The sequence below is a fragment of the Macrotis lagotis genome, chromosome 5 (assembly GCF_037893015.1).
Source record: "Macrotis lagotis isolate mMagLag1 chromosome 5, bilby.v1.9.chrom.fasta, whole genome shotgun sequence".
Taxonomy (NCBI): domain Eukaryota; kingdom Metazoa; phylum Chordata; class Mammalia; order Peramelemorphia; family Peramelidae; genus Macrotis; species Macrotis lagotis.
In genome coordinates, this window is record NC_133662.1 from 131,890,926 (window position 1) to 131,916,383 (window position 25,458).

The 25,458-nt window shown below is 34.6% G+C and overlaps 1 protein-coding gene across 4 annotated transcripts in view; it reads left to right on the forward strand.

The window, feature by feature from the left end:
• TPD52L1 (TPD52 like 1) overlaps window positions 1-25,458 on the forward strand; it is a 158,634-nt gene that overhangs the window by 38,557 nt on the left and 94,619 nt on the right. The window lies entirely within an intron of this gene.

Here is a 25,458-nt window from a genome sequence, read left to right on the forward strand (position 1 = left end):
GGAAGAGACAGTTAACACCTTACAACAAGAAAACAAATTATTGGAAAATACAGTTGGACAAATGCAAAAAGAAAATAATTCTCTCAAAACCTCAATTGGTCAAATGGAAAACTCTTTCAAAAATAGAATTGACCCATTCAAAATGGAACTGCAAAAGGTAAATGAAGAAAATTCTTCTCTAAAAAAAAAGAATGGAGTCTCTGGAAACTGACTTCATGAGACAGCAAGAGTCTGTTAAACAAAACCAAAAAAAAAATCAAAAAACTAGAAGAAAATGTAAAATACTTCATCAGCAAAACCACTGACCTTGAGAATAGAATGAGGAGAGACAACCTAAGAATTATAGGTCTTCCTGAAAACATTGAAGATAAAAAAAAACCTTTACAGGATTTAGTGATGGAAAACTGCCCTGATATCATGGAACCAGAGGGCAAAATTGTTATTGAAAGAATACATTGATCCCCTCCAGAAAGAGATTCTAAAATGAAAACACCAAGGAATGTTGTGGCCAAAATCCAGAACTATCAGATGAAAGAGAAAATCCTGCAAGCAGCCAGAAAGAAACAATTTAGATACCAAGGAGCCACTGTAAGGGTTACACAGGATCTGACTGCATCAACATTAAGGCATCAAAGGGCCTGGAATGAGATATTCCAAAGAGCAAGGGAGCTTGGGATGCAGCTAAGAATACACTCCCCATCAAAACTGAACCTTGTATTCTAGGGGAAAAGATGGACATTTAATGAAATGGAAGATTTCCAACATTTCCTGATGAAAAAAACAGAGCTTAATAGAAAATTTAGACATCAAACAAGAGTCTCAAGAGACACATGAAAAGGTAAAGGAAAAAAACTTGCTATCCAATAAGATGAAACTGACTATATCCCCTCCTGGGAGAAAGAGTCTCATAACTCTCGAGAACTGTAACTCTATTGGAGAGAATATACTTAGCCAGAAGGGATGTACACTCATGACTATTCTGTGACTCAGATAGAATGATTTAAAAACAATTCTTCCTTTAAAAAGGAGACAGTAAAGAGACAGGAGGATGGAGATTGAATGAGGTAAATCTCCTTACATTAAGAGATACAGAAGACCTAGTGTAATAGAGAGGAAGAAGGGAGGAGCTGAGAACCACCTGAATTTTCCTCTCATCAGACTTGGCTTAAAGATAACTTACACAAACATTCAGTTAAATTAAGAAATTTATCTTATCTTTCAAGTATTAAAAGGGGAAAAGGGGAAGGAGGGGATAGGGAGGGGGAAGAAAAAGGGGAACTAACAGAAGGAAGGGAGGGAAGAAGGGGAAAAGGGAAAGGGGAAAGAAGGGGGAGGAGGGTTGATATATGAGGGTAAACACATTGAAGGTGTCGGTATACAGAAACAAAATACTGGGGAATATGGATAAAGGGTAAAAGAAGGGAAATACTAACAGAGGGAAGATAGCATAGAGGGCAATAAAGAGTTAATAATTATAACTTTGAATGTGAATGGAATGAACTCTCCCTTAAAATATCAGCAAATAGCAGAGTGAATTAAAAACAAGAATCCTACAAAATGCTGCTTACAAGAAACTAATTTGAAAAAGAGAGATACTTATAGAGTAAAAGTAAAAGGTTGGAGAAAAATATATTTTACTTCAGCTGAAGTAAAAAAAAAGCAGGGATAATAATCCTTATCTCAGACAAAGCAGCTGCAAAAATACATACTCTTAAAAGAGATATGGAAGGAAACTATATCTTCCTAAAAGGTATCATAGATAATAAAGTAATTTCAATGCTGAATATATATGTACCCAATGGTATAGCATCCAAATCTTAGAGGAGAAGTTGAAAGAGCTACAGGAAGACATAGATGGCAAAATTCTAGTTGTGGGAGACCTCAACCTCCCACTCTCAGATTTAGACAAATTTAACCATAAAATAAACAAGAAGGAAGTTAAGGAGACAGCTTGTTAGAAAACATATATATATGATAGACTTATGGAGGAAACTGAATGGGGATAGAATGGAAAATACTCTTTTTTTTCTGCAGTACATGGCACTTATACAAAAATTGATCATATACTAGAGAATAAAAACCTAATGATCAACTGCAGAAAAGCAGAAATAATGAATACATCTTTTCTCAGATCATAATGCAATATAAATCATATTCAATAATGGACCAGGGAAATACAGAAATACAGAACCAAAACTAATTGGAAACTAAATAGCCTCATTTTTAAAAAATGAGTGGATCAAATAACAAATTATAGAAATAATTAATGATTTCATCCTAGATATTGACAATAATGAAACAACATACTACAACCTATGGGATTCACTCAAGGCAGCTGTCAGAGGATATATTATTTCTTTAAATGCTTACATGAATAAATTAGAGAAAGAGGGAATCAATGAACTAAATATGTAACTGAAAAAATTAGAGAAAGAACAAATTAACTCCCCCATTAAATACCAAATTAGAAATTTTAAAAATTAGAGAAATTAATAAAATCTAAAGCAAGGAAACTATTGAACTAATAAATAAAACCAAGAGTTGGTTTTTTGAAAAAAACAATAAAATTGATAAACCTCTAGTCAATTTGATTAAAAGAAGAAAGAAGAAAACCAAATTACTAGTATCATAAATAAAAGAGATGAACTCACCACCAATGAGGAGAAAATTAAAGTAATAATTTGGAATTATTTTGCCCAACTCTATGCCAATAAATTTGACAATTGAAGTGAAATGGACAAATATTTACAAAAATATAAGTTGCCCAGGTTAATTGAAGAGAAAATTAAAACCCTATCTCAGAAAAAAGAAATTCAACAAGCAATTATTGAATTCCATAAGGAAAAATTCTCAGTGAATTCTATCAAACACTTAAGGAATAATTGCCTCCAATTTTATATAAACTCTTTGGAAAAATAAGTGAAGATGGAACTCTGCCTAACTCTTTCTATGACACCAATATGGTGCTGATACCTAAACCAGGAAGAGTTAAAACAGAGAAAGAAGATAAGAAAATTATAGACCTATTTCTCTGATGAATATAGATGGAAAAACCTTGAATAAAATCTTAGCAAACCAATTAAAACAAGTCATAGAGGGATAAATACACTATGACAAAGTAGGATTTATTCCAGGGATGCAGGGTTGGTTCAATATTAGGAAATGCTGAAAAAGCTTTTCACAAAACACAGTATCCATTCCTACTAAAAACACTAGAGAGTGTAGGAATAAATTGTTTGTTTCTTAGAATAATAAGCAGTATCCATCTGAAACCATCAACAAGCATTATATGCAATGGGAATAGGCTTGAGGCATTCCCAGTAAGATCAGGGGTGAAATAAGGATTCCCATTATTACCACTACTATTCAGTATTGTATTAGAAATGCTCAATAATAAGAGGAGAAAAGGAAATTGAAGGAATTAGAATTGGGAAGAAAGAGACAAAACTCTCATTCTTTGCAGATGACATGATGGTAGAGAATCCCAAAAATCATGTAAAAAAACTAATAGAAATAATTAGCAATTTTAGCAGAGTCACAGGATATAAAATAAACCCTCATAAATCCGTGACATTTCTATATATGACTAGCAAGATACAGTAGAAAGAGCTAGAAAGAGTCTGCTCATGGATAGGCTGAGCTAACATAATAAAAATGACCATTCTACCAAAACTAAATTACCTGTTTAGTTCCCTACCAATCAAAATGCCAAAAAATTATTTAATGAGTTAGAAAAAGTTGTGAATAAATTCATATGGAGAAACAAAAAGTCAAGAATTTCCAGAGATTCAATGAAAAAAGTACAAAAGAAGGTGGCTTAGCTTTACCAGATCTAAAATTATATTATAAAGCATCAGTCATCAAAACTATCTGGTAATGGCTAAGAAATAGAGTGGTAGATCAGTGGAATAGATTAGGTGCAATAGCAGGAAATGATTATAGTAACCTAAACAATCCAGCTATTGGGATTAAAAACTCTCTCTTTGATAAAAACTGTTGGGAAAATTATAAGTTAAGTATAGAAGAAACTTAGTTTAGACCAACACCTCATACCCTGTACCAAGCTAAGATCAAAATGGATACAGGATTTAGACTTAAAAAACATTATTATAAGCAAACTTTAAAATCAAGGAGTAGTTTACCTGTCAGATCTATGGAAATGGAAGCAGTTTATGACCAAAGAAGAGATGGAGAACATCATTAAAAACAAACAAGACAGTTTTGATTACATTAAATTAAAAAGATTTTACACAGATAAAACCACTGTAACCAAGATCAAAAGAAAGCTAGTACATTGGGAAACCATTTTTACAACTAGTGTTTCTGACAAAGGACTCATTTTTTTTAGGTTTTTGCAAGGCAATGGGGTTAAGTGGCTTGCCCAAGGCCACACAGCTAGGTAATTATTAAGTGTCTAAGGATGGATTTGAACTCATGTACTCCTGAATCCAGGACTAGTGCTCTATCCACTGTGCCGCCTAGCTGCCCCAAAGGACTCATTTCTAAAATGTACAGAGAACCGAGTCAGATTTAAAAAAAAAGCCATTCCCAATTGACAAATGGTCAAAGGATATGCAAAAGCAACTTACAGATGAGGAAATCAAAGTCATCCATAATCCTATGAAAAATTGCTCTAAATCATTACTTATTAGGGAAATACAAATTAAAGCATCTCTGAGATACCTCCTCACACCTCTCAGATTGGCCAATATGATTAAAAAGGACAAAGGAAGGGATGTTAGAAATCTGGGACACTAATACATTGTTGATGGAGCTGTGAACTCATCCAGCCTTTCTGGAGAGCAATCTGGAATTATACCTAAAGGGCAACAAAAATGTGCATACCCTTTGATCCAGCAATACTACTACTGGGTCTATACCCTGAAGAGATTATGAACAAGGGTAAAGTCATCACTTTTTTTTTAGTATTTTTTTGCAGGGCAGTGAGGTTAAGTGGCTTGCCCAAGGCCACATAGCTAGGTAATTATTAAGTTTCTGAGGCCGGATTTGAACTCAGGTGCTCCTGACTCCAGGGCTGGTACTCTATCCACTGTGCCATCTAGCCACCCCTAAAATCATCACTTGTACTAAAATACTCATAGCAACGCTATTTTTGGTGGCAAAGAACTGGAAATTAAGTAAATGTCCTTCAATTGGAGAATGGCTTAACAAACTGTGGTATATGTATGTCATGGAACACTATTGTTCTATTAGAAACTAGGAGGGATGGGAATAGGAATTCAGGGAAGACTGGAAGGATTTGCATGAACTGATGCTGAGTGAGATGATCAGAACCAGAAAAACATTGTACACCCTAACAGCAACATGGAGGTGATGATCAACCTTAATGGACTTGCTTATTCCTTCAGTGCAACAACCAGGGACAATTTTGAGCTGCAGTGGAGAATACCATCTATATCCAGAGAAAGCTTGTGGAGTTTGAACAAAGACCAAAAATTATTACCTTCAATTTAGAAAAAAACCCGTTATCTTATGTAATTTTGCGATCTCTTATACTTTATTTTTCTTCCTTAAGGATATGATTCCTCTCATCACATTCAACTTAGATCAATGAATACCATGGAAACAATGTAAAAACTTCTATGGGTTGGTGGGGGGGGAGGGAAGCAAGAATGAGGGAAACATTGTAAAACTCAAAATTAATAAAATCTTCCTCAAGAAAACAAAACAGATACCTTTGTTTAAATACTAAAGATATTCCAATCTGTCCATCATCCCTTTCAACAAATAATCAGAAAGAAAAAGAAAACAAAAGTTGTTCAGTAAAACTCGCCAACATCACAGTATATCTGCTGCTCTGTCTCCTTCCTACTGTGCTTCCCCCTCTCCCAGTCACTTATAGAGGAGGGACAATGGTCTGTTTTCATCACATCTTTACCACCAAATAAAAATTATATATTATTCTAGTTTTGATTTTTATTCTATTTACCTCATTGTAATCACTACATATATTGTTTTTCTGATTCTTTTTACCATTTTACTTTGTATAAGTTCACAAGTCTTCCCATTTCTCCATGTAAATACATCTTTTTATGGTATCATATTTAAGTAATTTTTGTACCACAGTTTGTTTATATATATATTTCCTAATAAATGGATATCCTTTTTGTTTCCAGTTCTATGCTCTCATAAAAAGTACCTCAATGAACATTGTGGTCTTTTTATCACTATGATTGGTTTTAAGGTACTTGAAAAATTATTTTTGAGTTAATTTGAGCAAATACATTATAAGTGCAGAACTCTAGAATAAAACAAACAAAACCCAAACTATTATAGTTAGTAGGTATCTTCAATACAAAGTATACTGTGTTTGATGTTGTCAGAGAGAACTTTTAGTCAGATTCTATTGAGAATGCCTTCATGAAGTTTCCCACAATTGGTGATTAAAAACAAGTGTGAATTAATGAAAAAGCATTTATTAATATTAGTATGTGCAGAGTATTGGCCTACATACTACAAATGCAATTAAAATAGTAAGACAGTCCTTACTTTCAAGGAGCTCACATTCTAATGAAATAGACAAAATACATAGAAGGTTTCATCTACAAGCTGGTTGGATAAGTCCAGTGGCAAAGCAGGGAGTAAATGAGGTTTTTCTCATAACATGAAAACATCTCCACTTAAGATATTGAATTGTTTGATCTGTCAGTACATCGCCTTTTTTTTCTCCCTTATGATTCCTTGTTGCTAAATAATATAGATATATTCAGCCATATTTTGTAATAGAACATGATAAATGCATTTAAGATCAATTACTCAACAAGTACTCTAAAACAAAAAAGCTCCATTAGATCTTGGGAAAGTTTGTTATGAAATGGTGGGATTAGGGAAGTTTGCCTGGAAGAATTTGAATTGGGTTTTAAAGAGTGGTTAAAAATTGGACAGAGAAGAGAGAGATGTCATTTCCAGCACGGGAAATTCTTTGCCAAACAAAGGCACAGAAATGTGAGAATATGGTGCACGTCTTAGGAGGACAGAGAGTTGATCAGTTTGGCTGGAATATAGAGTATATAAAGTGTATTAGATATTTGTAAAGGTAGGATTGTGCCAGGTTCTGGAGATCTCTGAGTGCCTCAGAAAGGTGCTTCAACTTTATTTGATAGGTGTGTTACCATACAAATAAGCCCCTGAAAATTTGTGAGCAAAGGAGTATTGAATCCAGATCTGTGTTTAGGATTAATTATTCTTCTAGTACTAAGAAGAGGAAATTGGAAGGGTGAGAGAGAATGATGTATGATGATGTAGAAGAAGGCCATTGCTTATACAAGAAAAAAGATATATAGGAAATTCACAGGTTGGGCACAAGGTCAAAGATAGAAGAGAGAATAAGACAGAATACCAGAATACCATGATCTAACAATCCACTAAATACTAACAATTTATCTTTATCTTCCAGTTAGGAATTTATTTGGTACTGGGTTAGAGTTTACCAAAAAACTGTTTTCTTACTGCTTAATCGAGACCAATTCTTGCATTTGCAATTTGTTGGGTGGGGGTGGAGGGATGTGGTGAGCTACCCCAACTACTGTTTCATTCTAAATCTTTAAATTCTAAATATTTAAACTTCATTATGTTGAGGAAGAAAGAGATTGTAAACTACATTTATTATTAACTAGATTGTTCACTCTCTGAAACAGCTCCAGCAACCCTGACTTCATGGATGGAAACCCTTGCCTTTCCATGTCCTTAGCATTGTCATAGATAGCATAAAAGAAAACTAAAGTCATTTACTTCTGAAGTAAAATTATTAAAGGTGAAGATGTATCTCCTTTCTCCATCTGTCATGGGACATCAGAATATCGCAATAACCTATGAAGATAGCATTATTATAGTGACATTTGGTAGCTACTGGAGTAAGACAGCTGACGACAGATAGTGGTCAGATAAATCAGATTAGATGTGTAGATTGTCAATCAAAAGCATTTTTGGACTGTTATTTGGTATGTCAGTCTACTTGTTATATACCAAAAAAATTTAATCCCAACTGTTTCTTTTGCATCCTCTTAACTATTTTGTTCTGATTATTCTTCTTTGAATTGCAGTTTATATCATTTAACAAAAACAAACTATTTGTAACCTTCACCATTATTAAGAGTAAATTGCTTTCTAAGCTATCATAAACCAGTTCTGAAGTTGAATCAATTCCCTGCTGATGTGTTTTTCCCTCTCACATACATTTTCCCTGTTTTCTTTGTTTCTTTATTCTTTTGAATCATATTTTTAAAGCTCCCTTCCTCAAAAATAATTTACAAAGAACAAATTGTCCTCTGCTACCAAAAAATCATTCCTTGCTCACTTGTTCACTTCTTAAATCTCAGACAGGCAGGCCATTTGGTTCATTTTCCATTAGTTTTTAAAGAGGAGTGGTAAAAGGGTGGTGATTTGTGGACTATTGAATGAATGTCAGTTTTGAGCTCTTACTGAAGCTTTAATGTAGTAAAAATCTTTTCACTGCCAAATATTTGAGCAATCCTTTACCCATTTCAAGTTTAAACTTTTCAGTGCTCAAAAAATAATTCCCTTAGCTTTTTAAAAAAATATTTTAGCTAAAATTTAAGTAATATTTGAATTGTAATGAATATTATACACATTACTCTCTATTATACTAATTCCTGATTTTTTTCTGAGGATACATATTTTAATGTCTCCTATCAGGTAGACCTGTTCACAGATTTGAGATTTATGATAAAGGAATAAAAGAAAGAGATGTTGGGGTATGTCATGGTACCCAGTACTTTACAGAACCTATGTTCTTAAAATACTTATGACACTTCCAGTTCTTATTGTTAGATCACCAGTAGAATTTCTGACTGATGAGAGTGGCATCAGCATCCTTTGAAATTTGACTTATTAAATTTAGAACAAATGAAAGGAAGTAATGCAGAGGTTGATAAACATGAAATTCACCCTGTCAAGTAGTGATACCATCAGGAATAATAACAGTCTGGGTAAAATTATCACTGATAACAAAGTTCCCTAATGACATCTTTTTTTTAAGGTTTTGCAAGGCAAATGGGGTTAAGTGGCTTGCCCAAGGCCACACAGCTAGGTAATTATTAAGTGTCTGAGACCAGATTTGAACACAGGTACTCCTGACTCCAAGGCTGGTGCTCTATCCACTGTGCCACCTAGCCGCCCCAATGACATCTTTCAAATGTTGTTGAGGAAGATACCTATGATTTTTTAAAAAATTATATATTTTATGTTTTCCAATTGCACACAATCATTTTTTGCAATGCTTTGAATTTTACAATTTTTTTCCTTCTCTTCCTCCCTTTCCTCCCCACTCCCCACAACAGAAGGCCCTCCAATATAGTCTTTACATTCATTTTCATGATATGCATATTCCCAAGTTGAATGTGTTGAGAGGAGGGAAAAAAAGATCTGGAAGGAAGAAAACATTAGAGATAGCAAAATTAGGTTATACTTATAAAGCTTTTAAAAATTGAAGGTAATAATTTTTGATCTTCATTCAAACTGCACACAGTTCCTTCTCTGGATACAGATGGCATTCTCCATTACAGATCCCCCAAAAGTGTTCCTGATCATTGCACTGATGGAGTGTGCAAATTCATCAGGATTGATCATGACTCTAATGTTGTTAAGTTGTGTAATGTTCTGGTTCTGCTCATCTCAGTCAACATCATTTCATGCAAGTCTTTCCAGGCTTCTCTGATATCACATCCCTCATGATTTCTAAAAGGACAATAGTGTTCCATAATCACAGTTTGTTCAGCCATTTCCCAATTGATGGGCATGCCCTCAATTGCCAATTCTTTGCCACCACAAAGCTGCTATGAATATTTTTGTACAAGTGATGTGTTTACCCTTTTTTATGATCTCTTCAGGATGCAGACCCAGTAGTAGTTTGCTGGATCAAAGAATTTGCACATTTTTGTTGCCCTTTGAGCATAATTCCAAATTGCTCTCCATAAAGATTGGATCAGTTCACAGCTGCAACAACAATGCCTTAGTATCCCAGATTTCCCACATCTCTTCCAACATTGATCATTATTCTTTCTGGTCATGTTGGCCAATCTGAGACGTGTGAGGTGATACCTCAGAGCTGCTTTAATTTGCATTTCACTAATCAGTAATGATTGAGAGTGATTTTCAATATGCCTATAGATATTTTTGATTTCTTCATCTGAGAATTGCCTTTGCATATTTTTTCTCCCCATAGGACTTTGACCTTTTGTCAATTGGGGAATGACTAGTTTATTTTTTTTTGTTTTTATAAATTTAACTTGGTTCCTTATATATTTTAGAAATAAGTCCTCTCTGTTTCCAAATTTGCTACATTCCTTTTGATCTTGGTTACAGTGGTTTTGTTTGTGCAATAGCTTTTTAATATAATATAATCAAAACCATTCAGTTTGTTTTTTATAATCTCTAATCTCTTTTTTGGTCATTAACTGCTTCCCTTTCCATATAGCTGACAGGTAAGCTGTTCCTTGTTCTTCTAATTTGGTTATAATATTGTCTTTTATATCTAAATCCTGCACCCATTTTGACCTTATCTTGTTATAGGGTGTGAGATATTTGTCTAATCCTAGTTTCTTCCATACTATCTTACAGTTTTCCTAGCAGTTTTTATCAAAGAGTGAGTTCTTATCCCAGAAGCTGGAATATTTGGGTATATCAAACAGTAGATTACTATAATAATTTCCTGCTGTCTCTTTTGGATCTAATCTATTCCACTGATCCACCATTCTATTTCTTAGCCAGTACCAGACAGTTTTGATAACTGATAGTTTATAATATAATTTTAGTTCTGGTATGATTAAGTCGAAGATACCTACGATTGTTTGAAGCAACTCGTTTTATTTTTATTCTTAGAAATTTAATGATTTTTTTTAAAGTTAAAAGATGAGTTATATTCATCTGATGCCCACTCCCCCAATATCTTTTTCAATGTTTTTATCCTCATTTTATGTACTTTAGTTATGAGAAATAGCACATTTACTCCCCCCTCCCCTTTTTAGTTTACCATTTATCCTCCTTTTTATTTCCTCTTTTCAAAGTCTCAAATAGGAAACAGATGGAAAGAGCACTCTGTACTTAGAGTTCAAATACCTGAGTTCTAATTCTGCCTTAACTGAATAATGATTCTGTGACACTGGGCAAATCACTTAAACTCTTAGCCCCAGTTTCTTTATCTATCTATCTATCTATCTATCTATAAAATGGAGGTAATATTACCTCACTAGGTTGTGACTAGGATCAAATAAGATAGCACAAACCTATTGTGCTATATAAAAGCTTATTTATTGACAGAATCAATTCATCCCAGTGATTTCTTTTTTTTCTTAATGACATTAAATTTTGAAAGGCTGTTTGTTTCTTCTCCCCCATTAAAATGTTATCATTATATCATCCTACATCTCCTTACAGTGACTCAGATTTATGATTCTAGATTTCAAAATCTTGATTTATGTTGGTATTTCAGAGGCCCTGCTCAACTGGGTTTTGGGGTAGATTTTTTTGTTTTTTGTTTTTTAATCAGAAATGCTTAGATATTTTCTTCTCCATTAAAGGTCATTTTTCTCCCCATATGATTATACTCAAATTTGGAAGTAACTTACTCTTGCTTGTAACAAGATTATATATTTTGCAGTTCCTTGGTACTTGTATTATTTCTTTATGGATGCTTTTGCAGATTTTCGTTTGTTTTTTTTGACCTGAAAGCTTTGGATTTGGGGTATAAGATTTCTAGGTATTTTCTATTGTAATTCCTTGTATCTTTACTTTTAATTCTAATAGATCAGAACAGTTTCAATTTATAATTTCTTGAAATATAGTATCCATGATTTTTTAAATGTATCATGGTTTTCAGAGAGTCCAGTAATTCTTGACGTTTTGTCAGATCAGGGTTGTTTTTGTTTGTTTTTAATTAGCTAGCTTACATTTTCTCTTGGTTAATCTAGTCATTGATTTCTGTTTTCAAAGATCCATTTTTCGGTATGATTTTTTTCTAAACAATTTAATTTTTCCCTCCAAAGCTTTCATTTCATTTTTTAACCCGATCATCTCTTCTGTGTATCCTTGTAATCTTTGAGGAAAATCCCCCTTTCCCCCGACTCACTGCTAGAAGTTGTTAAGGAGTTACTTCTTGCTTTTTTGTGGGGGGAATCTCTAGATTTGCAATATTTTTTTTAATCAAGTCAATGTTTTCTTTGATTTACTCATCCCTCCAAAGTTTACTTAGAGCTGCAAGGGTCAGGCTCTGCCTCCTGCAGTTCTTTTGTGTAGCTTATTCAGAGTTGCTTGATCTAGGATCTTATTGATTCTTGGATTGACTTATATTTACTGAGGATTAGGCCTTCCCCCCCCAACATCCTCTCACCCTGATCTATGAGGTTCAGTGTTCAGTCTTCAGAGCCTTCTCTGGTGTCAGCACAGTTCTTAGGGACCTAAGAGCACCTGGATCTGGGTTGTTCCAAGAAAAATGCCCAGGTACCATGCTGATCACTGTCTGGTGCTACTCCTCAGGGATTCTAAGCTTCTTGGGCTTTCTTGACCTCAGAGAAGCTTTTCTTGGTGAAGGCATCTGTTTTTGCTGCCTTCTCACATAGATCCATACAGAGTACATGTGTCCCTTGCCATCTCTGGGAGCATCAGGAGGACATCCCTACTTTGGCATTGGCTTTACTCTCCCCTTTCTTTTTACCCAGGGTCTTCTGAGCTGAGTTCTTAGGTTTCTTCATCATTATTTGCTTTGTGTGAATTTCAGGGTTTGGATGTGCTAGCTGCATCATTTGCCTCTCATTCAGATATCCATCTTGGTCATTATTTATTGTCATCTCTTTGGGCATTTTTACTGCCCCTTATGGCTATTCAGGGGATAATAGAGATCCAGAAGGGATATCAGAATAGACTTGCAACAAGTGCTCTGCTTATCAAGGCATAAGCCAGGGTTCTTTAACTCTCTTCCCTCCTGCCCCCTCCAGGACACACACAAACACACACAGTAACTGCTGGAAAGTGTTATGTTGAACATCTATGAGAACCAGCCCTGTCCTATAATATTGCTTCAGCAGCTATTAAAGCAGTCTAATTTGTTCTGATCACTCTGCCATGTAGTAGAATGTTTGGATTTTGGATATTCTACAGTTATTTCATCAGTTTTTGGAACATCATTGTCATCTTGTGTCTTCCATAATGAGTATAAATTTTGAAGTTTAATAGCAGTACAAGTTCAGCTTGATTGAATATGTAAATAGATGACTTATGATAGAATAGCCAAATCACTTGCTGAATATAGATGGTTCAAGAAGCCATCTTGTTATTAGAAATTTTACATGACTGTGTAATGCTGGGAAATGACTTCTGGCAGGGCAGCAATGCAGATGAGAAATTAAGTGGGGAAAGTCTGAACAATAGTATTCCCACTTACTCCAATAAGCAGTTATATAGGACCAGTACATGACATAGAATCTTGTATATTATGTATGTACGTGTACATATGTCCATTGGGTACTTGTCCATATTTGTTGATTTGGTTAGAACTGAAAGCTACATCATAGTCTTAATATATATGTACTAAGTGACTCATCTGGAATCATCACACAGGTAAGGGAAAGGACTAATAATGAGTCATCTATTTATTTTATCTCCCTCCCCAATGTGGCTTTAAGCAGATATCAGAGTTAGCTTCATCCTAGAATACAAAAACATGTAAACATCTCTGTTTATGACTGCCATTTTATTTCAGACTTTGATCACCTCTTGGCTGGAATATTGCCACAGCCTCCTGATTGGATTCTGCTTCATTTTTCTCCACTTGAGTCCATCCTCCATGCTGAGTCCAGAGTTATTTTCCTTCAAGATCAAATATTAAATATGGGCTCCTGTTAAGATTTTAAAGCCCTTGTTCCAACCTATCTTTCCAGTCTTGTTGTACAACATTCTTTTCTCTTAATTACCTTCTCCCCATTCTTTTCCACACCTTAATATTCAACCAAACTGTCCTTCACTTTTTTCCTCACATTTGATGCTCCACCTCCAAGCCTCTTCAGTGTCTATTCCTCATTCCCATAATATTCTTCCTCCTCACTTTCTGACTCATAAAATCCCTTCTTTCATTTTTTAAAAATTTTATTTATTTAAGGCAATGGGGTTAAGTGACTTGCCCAAGGTCACACAGCCAGGCAATTATTACGTATCTGAGTTGGATTTGAACTCAGGTCCTCCTGAATCCACTGTGCCACCTAGCTGCTCCCCCTTCTTCTTTCAAGATAAAGCTTAAACACCATCTTTTATGGACAGTTTTTGCCAATCCCTCCCTCTTAAGTTGCTTTGTATTTAATTGTTTCATATTTATTTGTATTTATTTTTTATGTACTTATCTATTTCCTTGTTATTTTCCCCTTAGAATATAGAACCCTGGTGAGTAGAGATGGTCTTATTCACTGTATTGGTAATTAATAATTAAGAATTTATTGATTGTATCAGAAATACAGACTATTATGGATCACAAAAACCAGTAATAAATTCATTACCATAGCAGGAAATATTATCTTAGTAAGTTAGCCCTAGATAGTTACATAGGTATGCTGTGGATATATTATTTATAGAACTTTTTTTGTATCTACTCAGTCGTGACTTTATTCTACCATGCCTTAGAGTCACAGCTCCCACATTTAGATGTGGGGAAAAAAAGGAATTTATCTATATAGCATCTATCACTTTGGAGTCATGTCTTTATTTCCAAATCTTTTTAGTTATTTTGGACACTTCTAGATTCATCTCCAAGGAATGACTAATCTGTCTTCCAGCTAGTGAGAGAAAAGTAAAGAGAAATGAAATGATTTGCCCAGAGACATACAGACAATAAGTGGCTGACTTGGGCCTGGAAATGAGTTCTTCTGTATACAGGGTATTTCAAAGTTTATTGTACAATATTAAATTTTAATAATTGAAAAATAAACTAAGACTTTTGGAACACCTTATTTATGATTGAAAGATTTGGAACTGGTTGAATATTTGGCTGCAAATAATAGTGATGATTTGATGAATTGATGTTTATCCAAGAAAGACCTTTAGTAGAAAAGAGCTGCAGTTTTCTTTCCTTACCTTTGTTTTATTCCATGATTTTTATCAATGGTTTGCATAGCATGTTTGTCATGAATGTGGATACCATGAAGTTGAGGAGGATAAATATGTTGGGTTATAGAAATGGAATCCAAAAAGATCTTGATAAATTTGAGACTTAGAAGTTTAGACTTAGAGAGAACTTTGGAAACCATCCATCTAGTTCAATTCCCTTTATTTATGGATGAGGAAACCAAAGCCTCCACAGGTTAAATGAATTGCCCATCATCACACAGGTAATGAATATCAGAGTCAAGATTCAAACCTCAGTCTAACAGTGTCAAATATGGCAGTCTTTCTATTAATCTAGTAAAATCAAATTGATTTAGAAATAATTGGAAAGGCCTACATTTGGGTTTAAATGTGTGTGTGTATGTATATACACACACACATATATATGTATGTATGTGTATATATACATATATGTATGTGTGCATATATATATATATGTATATGCTGAAGATAGAATCAAGGAGTCATGACTAGACAACAGTTTATGTATAATGGACTTGGGAATCTTAATGATCTACCATGCAGCATAAATCAATATTGTGATGTGACAGTGTGCAGTTTGATTTCAGAATGTTGTGCTCAGAATAAGGTGTGTTCAGAATGAAGGGGGACAGTAGCCTATCTGTGCTCTGCCATTTGGAGCCCTTTTTAGAATTTATGTTCATTTCAAGCTACTAGAACTGTTAGGCTCTGACATGAGAGTCCTAGGAGCAAAGGGCCAGGCATTTAGGGCCTGGAAGGGACTTCATTTTATACATGAGGAAACTGAGGCTTAATGACCTAAGGTCACATTTAGTAAGTGGAAGAACTGGGATTTGAACCCAGTTCCTCAGATTCCAAATCCCATGGAACTGTACTTCTTTTTATATAGTGATCACATTGACCAGCATACCCCAAGGAAGCCAACCAGGCTATTGAGAACCTCTTAAAATAGGATATATAAAGATCAATTGAAGGAATTGTGGAAGGGAGGGCTTTAGGGGACACCTAGTAGCTATTATAAAATATTTGAAGGACTGAAAATATGGATAGAGACTGTTTGCTTTACCTCTAAAGATAGAACTAAGAACAGTGAGTGGAAGTTATGGAGACTTACTCTAGTGAGCAAAGTTAATATTCCTGGTTAACAAACTGAACTATTTGATTTTCCTTGACTGATTTGCAGTTGAAAGAATCCTGAATGGGAGTTAAAGAACTTGGGTTCTAACTGCTTCTTTACTTCCTAATTGTGTAACCTTGGGAAGGGACAGGATTAAACACAGTCAGCATTTATTTAATACTTGTTTTATGGCACCTACTGTGCTAAGCAGGTCCCTTCAACTATCTGGATCTGTTTTACTATATGTAAAAAGGTGATTATTCTAGAGTAATTCTTATTTTCCCTTTCAGCTTTAAAAATATGATTCTGTAGTCCTTCAGGTCTATTTTCAATAATGGCTAATAGATTAAAACAGATAATAATAATGAACAAAGTATCTTACTTGGTGGCAATGTATTGAAAGATGAATAACATTAAACCTTTCCCTAACCCCCAAAGATGTAATTAAATGATAGCACAATTGCAATAATCTATCTTCATAATCATATTCTTATGTCATGAGAAAGGTAGCCTGGGTTAACATAACAGAAAATTATGTACTACATCCTAGAAAGTTTTCCCTAAAAATCGATAATACAAAAAAAATTTTGTCTTTTAAAGATAGACTTCACTCATTTGGAAAATTTACTTTGGTGAAACAAAACCTTATTTCCTAGCAGAAATAACATTATTATATATAATTGTTTTAGTATCTAGAGAGTATGGCTAAAATGAGGAAAATATCCTAAATAGCTTTCTATAGTTTGCAGAAGTAAATATTTTAAATTTTTTCCTATTTGCATCTGTTTTTGTGGATGTTTTTGCAAAATTTCCTTCTCATATTCTTAATCTTTTTTTTTTACCTAAAATAGAGAGGCAATGTGAAGATTAAATACTATTGCATTAACCACAGAAACATCTGGCCTAACGATCATGTTCTAATTACTATTTCCCTGATGTACAAACTTAATTATAGGATTTAATATGCAAACATGTTTTGGTGTGTTGTTTTACAAATAAAGGAAATAAATGTTTGTCTGTTGGGCATCTGTATCCATGGAAGACCAACAAACTCAAAATATTTTTATAAATTATTTTGTTAATGTAATTGTTTTCTCTGGTCTCTTGTATAAATAACAACAGCCAATCTTTATATAGCTTTTTAAGGTTTGCAGAACACAAAATAAACTCATGAGGTAGGTGTTATCATCCCCATTTTACAGATAAGGAAACTGCAGTTTTTAGAGGGTTTAAAGGACTTTTGACAGGCACTGTTTAAAGCAAGTCCCTTTAAAGTCCTTTATCGTCATATATTTTGTATCATATTAAAAATCTTATATTTAGCATCACTATCACAGCCAGGTTTTTCTAACTCCATATCCAGTACTACATCTACAGTGCCATCCTGCCCATCAGACTTCGAGTTAAGTAACTCAGTAATGCTCCATTTGTCTTGAATATATACAAAAGTGGTTTGTAGCTGCATGAACTCATCCTCTTCCTAAGGTAATCAACCTACCTTTCTAGCTTTATTTCACAATACTTCCTTTCACACACGCCTCATTCCAACTATGCTATTCCCAGTCTTCTGAACACTCCCACCTACATGTGTTCCCATTTTTGCTATTGATACTCGTCTCTTCTTTCAAAGCCCAGTTCTGGTGCCACCTCCTCACTGATCCTCCATGATCTCTCTTTTCTCCTTAAAGGTTTTATTTATTTAGTTATCTTTTTTTAGAATACTTTGGATTTCACCTTTTGTTTTATCATGAAGAATGACTGAAATGAAAAAAGATTGTTTATTTAAATGTTTACTGTGTGTAGAGAGCATTGTGCTGAATGAGGAGAATACAAATAGGTAAGGGAACACAATCTCTGATCAGAAGAAGCACATAATCCAATGGGGAGGGCAATTTATATAGAAGAGATCTCAGCCTCAAATTGAATTGAAAGATCTCATGATCCTTATCAGAGGAGAATCTGATAATGAATATGTGTCTTCTTTACCATCACTTCCATTTGATAAAACTATATTGTGGTGTTTGAGCTGAAAGCCAGACCAGAGTCCAGGTAGGCACTGCTCTGCACTTGATTCTTGGATTGATAACCTTGAATCAGTCTCATTTGGTGCTTGTTGCATCTGCCTTAGGAGATTTTAAGCTCTTGAAGAGCAGGGACTATATCATTTTTCAGATTTTTATCACCAATACTTAGCTGCTCTTTTGTACATAGTTCTTAATGCTTTGAATTGGATAGATAAAATTCAGCTACTTGTTGAAATTTGTTTGGCTAGTGTCCAAACAAAATACCATGAAAACAGTCCTGTTCTTTTCCTTCCATATTTAGATAGGTAACTAACTATACAGTGCTTTTATGTACTAGCTGTCTCATCACTTGGGTAACTAGGGAGATTTACAAGGATTTGCATTCTTTTGTCCTAATGTTACATGACAAACAAGGGTCATTCAGATTGACCAATAGACATAGAAATAGGATTCAAACTTATTACTTTATAGGTATCAGGTTTCAACAAGTTAGAGCATCCTTAAATGATTAGACATGAAGGTCTCTGACTTTAATCAGGTCAGTTTTATGCTCAACTCTCCTAGTAGAGAAATACAGAGATTTCCACATGCCATATACCCTATTATGTGAAGCTTCATTTGCAATGTAAAAATATTTCCTTAAACCTCACTTTTATCATTCATTAAAATTTCACTTATCTATTTTTCCTGTGTTTTATCCTATGTTGCAATAACATTTATTTATACACTTTAATATAACAATCCTTTCCATACAATCGGGTATTAGGTCAGTCTTTACTTTTCTTCTGCAGGCTAAAGTATAATGATTTTCAAATTTTTCCTTCAATTTTAATTTCTAACCTAATTAATTTATTTGGTTACCCTTCTCCATCTGATTTCTCCTTTTTGGGGAAGTGAAAGGGGATTTGTGCTTATGTGGGACCCACTGTAGTATGGAAACTTCCTCTACCAATGCATTTTGTTATCTCTCTTATATTTCAGTTTTAGGGAATTAACTTGACTGAGAAATTAAGTGACTAACTAGTATGGTTCTGAGGCAGGACTTGAAATAGATAGGTATTTAGATATCTAGATAGATAGACAGATAAGCATTTAAGCCTTGGGGATATAAAATACAATTAGGTAAAATGGTCTCTGCCTTCAGTAACATTATATTATGTTATGGGAAGAGAAAGCATTAAGAATAGCTGGATGGAGATAGGCTCCTAGCAGAGGCTGGTTTTAGGGCTAGGAATCTGAGTAAGATAGGGCTCATCTAAAACCTTTGGTGGGAAGGAGATAGGGGTGAGGGGTGATGGCCAGTGGAGGTAGCATGGTTTTGGACTGGTGACTGGGAAGAGTAAGATGGAAGCCTAAATCCTAAAAGAAATTAGAGCTCAGGGTAGTTTCCACAGATCAGAATCCAATGTTCTAATGAGCTTTATGACAACAGTATAAATAGTGTAGTTTGGAACTAATGATCATAGAAATCAGAGGGAATCCTGCACACAATCCACCAAATTATTCAGACTTCAGTGATTTCTCCATAATGTTTTATACATGGATAAAAAGAGCTCCAGGTTAGGGCACAAAAAAATGGAGTTCTAATCTTGATTCTTTCAGTTGATTTGGGCATTTAATTTCCTCATTCTTTAGTTTACTCTTTTGTAAAATGAAAGAAGTCAAATAAATGATTAATACAGCTTTTTTCCCCCTTATTCTGATATTCTGTGGTTCTACTCTCACCACTGACCACAGAAAGATATGAATTTTTACTTTAATGAATCCAAATTCCATTAAATGGTTACCTGACATTTTGATTATTTGTGGTTTGCCTACCCAGACCTTGGAAGAGTAGGTTAAATTGAGACTACCCTCCCTCCCTCCAAGGAAGAGTCAGTGATCTTCGTGAATAGTTGACTCACAAGGCTTTTTGGTAGCATGTTAGAGAACTGAAATGTTATACTTTGAGATATGCATCTCAATGAGCAGGTTGATGAAATGACTCCTACTCTGTCAGTTTAGAGTAATTCTTTACCAGGGTGGTAGATTAAGCTGGCACTTCAGGTTTAGAATTGGAATGAAAGGGGGGGCTTTTCATAGTCCATCTAGCAAAAGGAGCTTTACTCAGTCTTAACAGTGGAAGAATATATTTAAATGAGGGAAAGGCTATTCAGTTGAGGATCTAGCCACAATTAGAGTACTGCCTCCCTGCTCTGTACTGCCCCTAGGGGTCACTACTGGCCAAGTCTGGGAGTTCAAATAGAACTTTTCCTGGTTGGCTTTTTTGTACTTAGGTGATCAAGAAACTTTGTCAATAGCTCAAGCCTTTTTTGTCTCCTAAATGAACTAAATCTCATGGATGGTTTCTTTGCCATTTAACTAAAAGAATTAATTAGCCCACCCCATATGAATGAGAATCTGGTAGATATTCCTTTTACCACAGAGTGCTTTGGCAGAAGTGTTTATCCTAATAATGCTCCATAAATAGTTATGAAGCAAATAGAAATTTAACTATGGCTTGGAGCAATGGGAAGAATGTAGAAGAAACATCTATCTAAGCCCAGGTTAGACTTTCCCCCCCAAATTTACAGTATTTCCAAATGCTTTAGTTGTTCAGGTCACACCTATGATCTAATCTGTAATACTTTACCTTTTCAGTTTAACTTAGATAGTACTAGCCTCTCCTAGTATTCAGAATCAGGAACAAACTATATCTTTGTTGACTTGGACTAATTAAGTCAAAGTGAAATACCTGTACCAAAACTTTAATTTATTTTGGCTTATTTCTTTTTATGTTAAAGAATATTTTTTTGGGGGGGAGTTATTTACTCTTCTACTTTTCTTTACTGGTTCTTTAAATAACCTCTAGATATAAAAAAAAGTTTTCAAAATAGTTGCACTGATCTATGGAAAAGCTATTTCAATGCTTAGCAAATTGTTTACAATTCTCTATTATGCTATAACATGTGTTTTCCTAGTTAGCATATTTTAGTAATTACATTGGTGTATTGAAGTATGACCAGGATAATCAGAGAGTGGTGAAATGGGATATTTAGCTTAGATCTTTGAAAGGTGATTTCTGGAAAGATGTAATAGTTCTTTTTAAGATTTTGAGACACTTATGTGCAAGAGGATTTAGACTTGTTCTGCTTGGTTTCAGAGAGCAAAAACAATAAGTGAAAGTTATAGACAGAAAGATTCAGAATTAAAATAAGGAAAACTTCAGAAGTAGATTGGACTGCCCCAGGATGTGATGGGTTCTTATTCATTGGATGTCTCTGAACTGAGAGTGGATGAAGATTCATCTAATTGCCCATGTTGTAGTCAAAATTCTTATTTAGATATAGGTTCATCAAGATGATCTTTGAGATTTCTTCTAACTCTTAAAGTCTTCAGGTCTGCTACTTCTTTTCATTATGTTCTTACAATTTCAAGGAACATAGAAATACATTTTTGTTAATTCTGCTCAGATGAATTTCATGTGTAGTTGTGCAGGATATCTGTTTATATGTACCTCCAGGACTGAAAAGATCAAAGAAAAAAATGTTCTGTGTCTTTTGTCCATATTCTTAGAGCTATAAAGCAATTTTGAATAATGAATTCATGTTTAATAATATAATTTTACTATAAATATGATAACTAAAAAGCTTAGAGTATCTAGACCATGGCTCAAATTGACAGTATGATTTTTAAAATTTCATGTTGTTTTCTATACCTAGAATATACTCCCTTTATTTTTCATTCATTTTAATTATACCATTAAATGCATATCTTAAAACCCATTAAATGCTTTTTTATGTACCTTCCCCATATTCCTATAGTGAGCAGTGATCCTTCCCCCTGAATTGAATTGTTAAAGCTTTTCATTTTTACTTCTAAAGATTTTATACTCCAATTTGTATTACAATTACTTGTCTCATTGTCTTATTCTTTCCCCTTGAATTACAACTAGAGCTAGCAGACATAACGGGGCTTGCTAGACTTGTGACAAGAAGACCTGGGTTCAAATTTCACCTGAATTTTTGTGTGATTCCCCTGCCCCCCCCACCAAAGACATTTAACCTCTCATGGCTGTAATCCCTTCATATTTTAAAATAGAGGAATTACACTAGACAGTCTCTTAAATTTGTTTTAGCTCTAAAATCTATGATATGAATTACTCACAGACTTTAATAAGCTCTTTAAAGACAGGGACTAGGACTGTTCTATTCAGCACCAAGTGCCTGTGCCTTGGATATACTAGTTGATCAGCAAATATTTGTTCAGTTCCTGCTAGGTACTGAGTCCTGTGACAATGCCCTGGGGGTGCAAGCCATAGCTAAGATGAACTAACATTTAAATAATGCTTTCTGATTGCCAAGCATCCTGCTTGCTGTATACAATTATTATCTCTGCTGAGTCGCTCTACAGCCTTGGGAGGCTGGCACAGTTATTATGCCCATGTTACCAGTGAGGAAACTGAGACAAAGAGAGATTTTGGGTCATCCAGCTAGTGTCTGAGGTCAATTTGGACTCAAAGCTCTGAACGCTCTGCTACCAGCAAGAAGCTTAGAGTCTAATGGGGAGACAAGGACATAGTTAAATATGTACAGAATCACCACAAATCAGTTTAATATGTAGTAGTTTGAGGGGGATTACTCTCTAAGCAGTTAAGAGGATCAGGAATGGTTTGTTGGTGTTGAACTATATCTAGAAGGAAGAGTTATTCTGAAGTGGGGGGGGGGAAAGAAGCAATACAAAGGCATATTATATGTTATCTTCCTCTTTGTAGTTCAAAATATGATTTCATGTATTGTTAAATTAACATAGTGTTTTTAACTTGTGTATAAGTAGTCCCCACAACTACATGAACAACAGAAAAATGAGATTAACACGTTGCTAATCAAATTTTTATGGGCTCCATGTTGACACTCAGTCAAGCCTCAGAGGATCAGATGGAGGAGACTCTTAGCCCTTTGAAATTAGAGTCCAAAGTCTGAGAAAGGGGAAGTCAATAGTGTTCGCTACATCCCTTCCCAACACATTGTAGTTAATATCATAATATAATCCAGTGAGGTGCTGGTTGGATAACAACCCATTTTGAGGGACTTTTATTATATTATGTGGAGGTAGAAAAGATGACTTGCAATGTTTCTTCTTGTTCTCCCCTGATAAATCAAGAAAAAAGTGGATCAACAAGAGCTGTACTAATGAACTGGGATTTTTTCCCCAGGGCAGTTTCCTACCTTTAGGGCTGAAGACATTGGCACTCTGTTTTAGTTTTATGCTTGTTCCCTGATTGAATAAAAACAGTCAAGGCTCAACATGATTGCATTTGCAGCCCTGAGGAAGCAGAACCCCACATGTCCTGGGAAATGTTAATTAGCAGAGGGACAGAGGACAAAGCCTGGGGGAGGCAAGGGGAGTTGAAGTTGTTAGGTAAGATGATGGCTTTGGTGGGAAAATATGGTTGGTATACCTTTAGTCCTTCCCTGGCTTACTTATCTTCACAGAACCCCCAGCCTGAGCCCCTAATCAGAAGCATGAAGTTGAGATATCTTGCTAGTATAAATGCCAACTGGCATAACATCTACTTAGAAAAAGTGGGGAAGAAGGTATGAGGAAATTGTCAGTCTTCCTGTCTTTTTAAATTTTCTTAACCATTGTATGTAAAGTTAATTTTGTATTCATTTTTGTAAGATTTTGAGTTACACATTTTTCTCCCTCCTTCCCTATCATAGATGGCCATCACATAAAGTTTCAGTAGTGTATAGTGTTCTCCTGATTCTGCTCACTTCACTCAGCATCTGTTTATAGAAGTCTTTATAGATTTTTCTGAAATATACCTGCTCATCATGATTTCTTATAGAACAATAGTATTCCATCAAATTCATATGCTACAACTTGTTCAGCCATTCTCCAATTATTGGGCATCCCCTTAGTTTCTAGTTCTTTGCCACTACAAAAAGAACTGCTATAAATATTTTTTGTATGTGTAGGTCCTTTTCACTTTCTTTATGAATTCCTTGGGATATAGAACTAGTGGTGGTATTGTTGGATCAAAGGGTATGTGTAGTTTTATTGCCCTTTGGGCATAGTTCCAAATTGCTCTTCAGAATAATTGGATCAGTTCAGAACTCCACCAACAGTCAGTGTCCCAGTTTTTCCAGATCCCTTCCAACATTTATTGCTTTCTTTTTTTGTCATTTTAGCTAATCTGATAGGTGTGAGATAGTATTTTGGAGTTGTTTTAATTTGCACTTCTTTAATCAGTAGTGATTTAGAGCATTTTTTATATGACTCTTGATGACTTTAAGTTCTTCCTTTGAAAAACTATTCATATCATTTGATCATTTATCAATTGGAGAATGACTTGTAGTTTTATAAATTTGACTCATTTATATATTTTAGAAATGAGACCTTTTATTAGATAACACTGGTTGTAGCTTTCTGCATTCCTTCTAATCTTGGTTGCATTGGTTTTGTTTATCTAAAAACTTAAATTTAAAGTAATCAAAATTATCCTTTTTTGCATTTTATAATCTTCTCTATTTCTTGTTTGGTTATAAATTCTTCACTTTTCCATAGATCTGAGAAATAAAATTACTTGTTCTCTTAATTGGTTTATGGTAACACCATTTATGTCTAAATCATGTACCTATTTCAACTGTATCTTGGTATATGGGTTGTGAGATATAGTCTGTACCTAATTTCTGCCATCTTATCTTCCAGTTTTCCCAGTAGTTTTTGTCAAATAGTGAGTTCTTATCCCAGAAGGTGCCTTTGGGTTTATCCAAGAGTAGATTACAATAGTCATTTACTACTGTTTCTTTTGTACCTAATCCATTCCCCAATTCACCAGCTCCATTTCTAACTAATATCGGTTTTGATAAGTGCCACTTTATAATATAATTTTATATCTGGTATGTCTAGGCCACCTTTCTTCACATTTTTTCCATTTATTTCCTTGATATTCTTGACCTTTTGTTCCTCTGTATGAATTTTGTTTCTATCTATATAAAAATCTTTTTTTTTGGTGGTTTGATTGGTATGGTCCTGAATATCTTCCTTTCTTCTTTCTCCACTCTCATCTCATCTCTTGCTTGTTGCAGAGCAATGGAGCATTTTATTGCCATGAGCAATAAAGGAGCCGGTAGGCGTAGGGGGTATATATTACAAGGCTGGGGCCCTTGCATTCTCTGCCTTGGAGGACCCAACCATAGAAAGAAAAAAGGGGAGAGGGAAGGG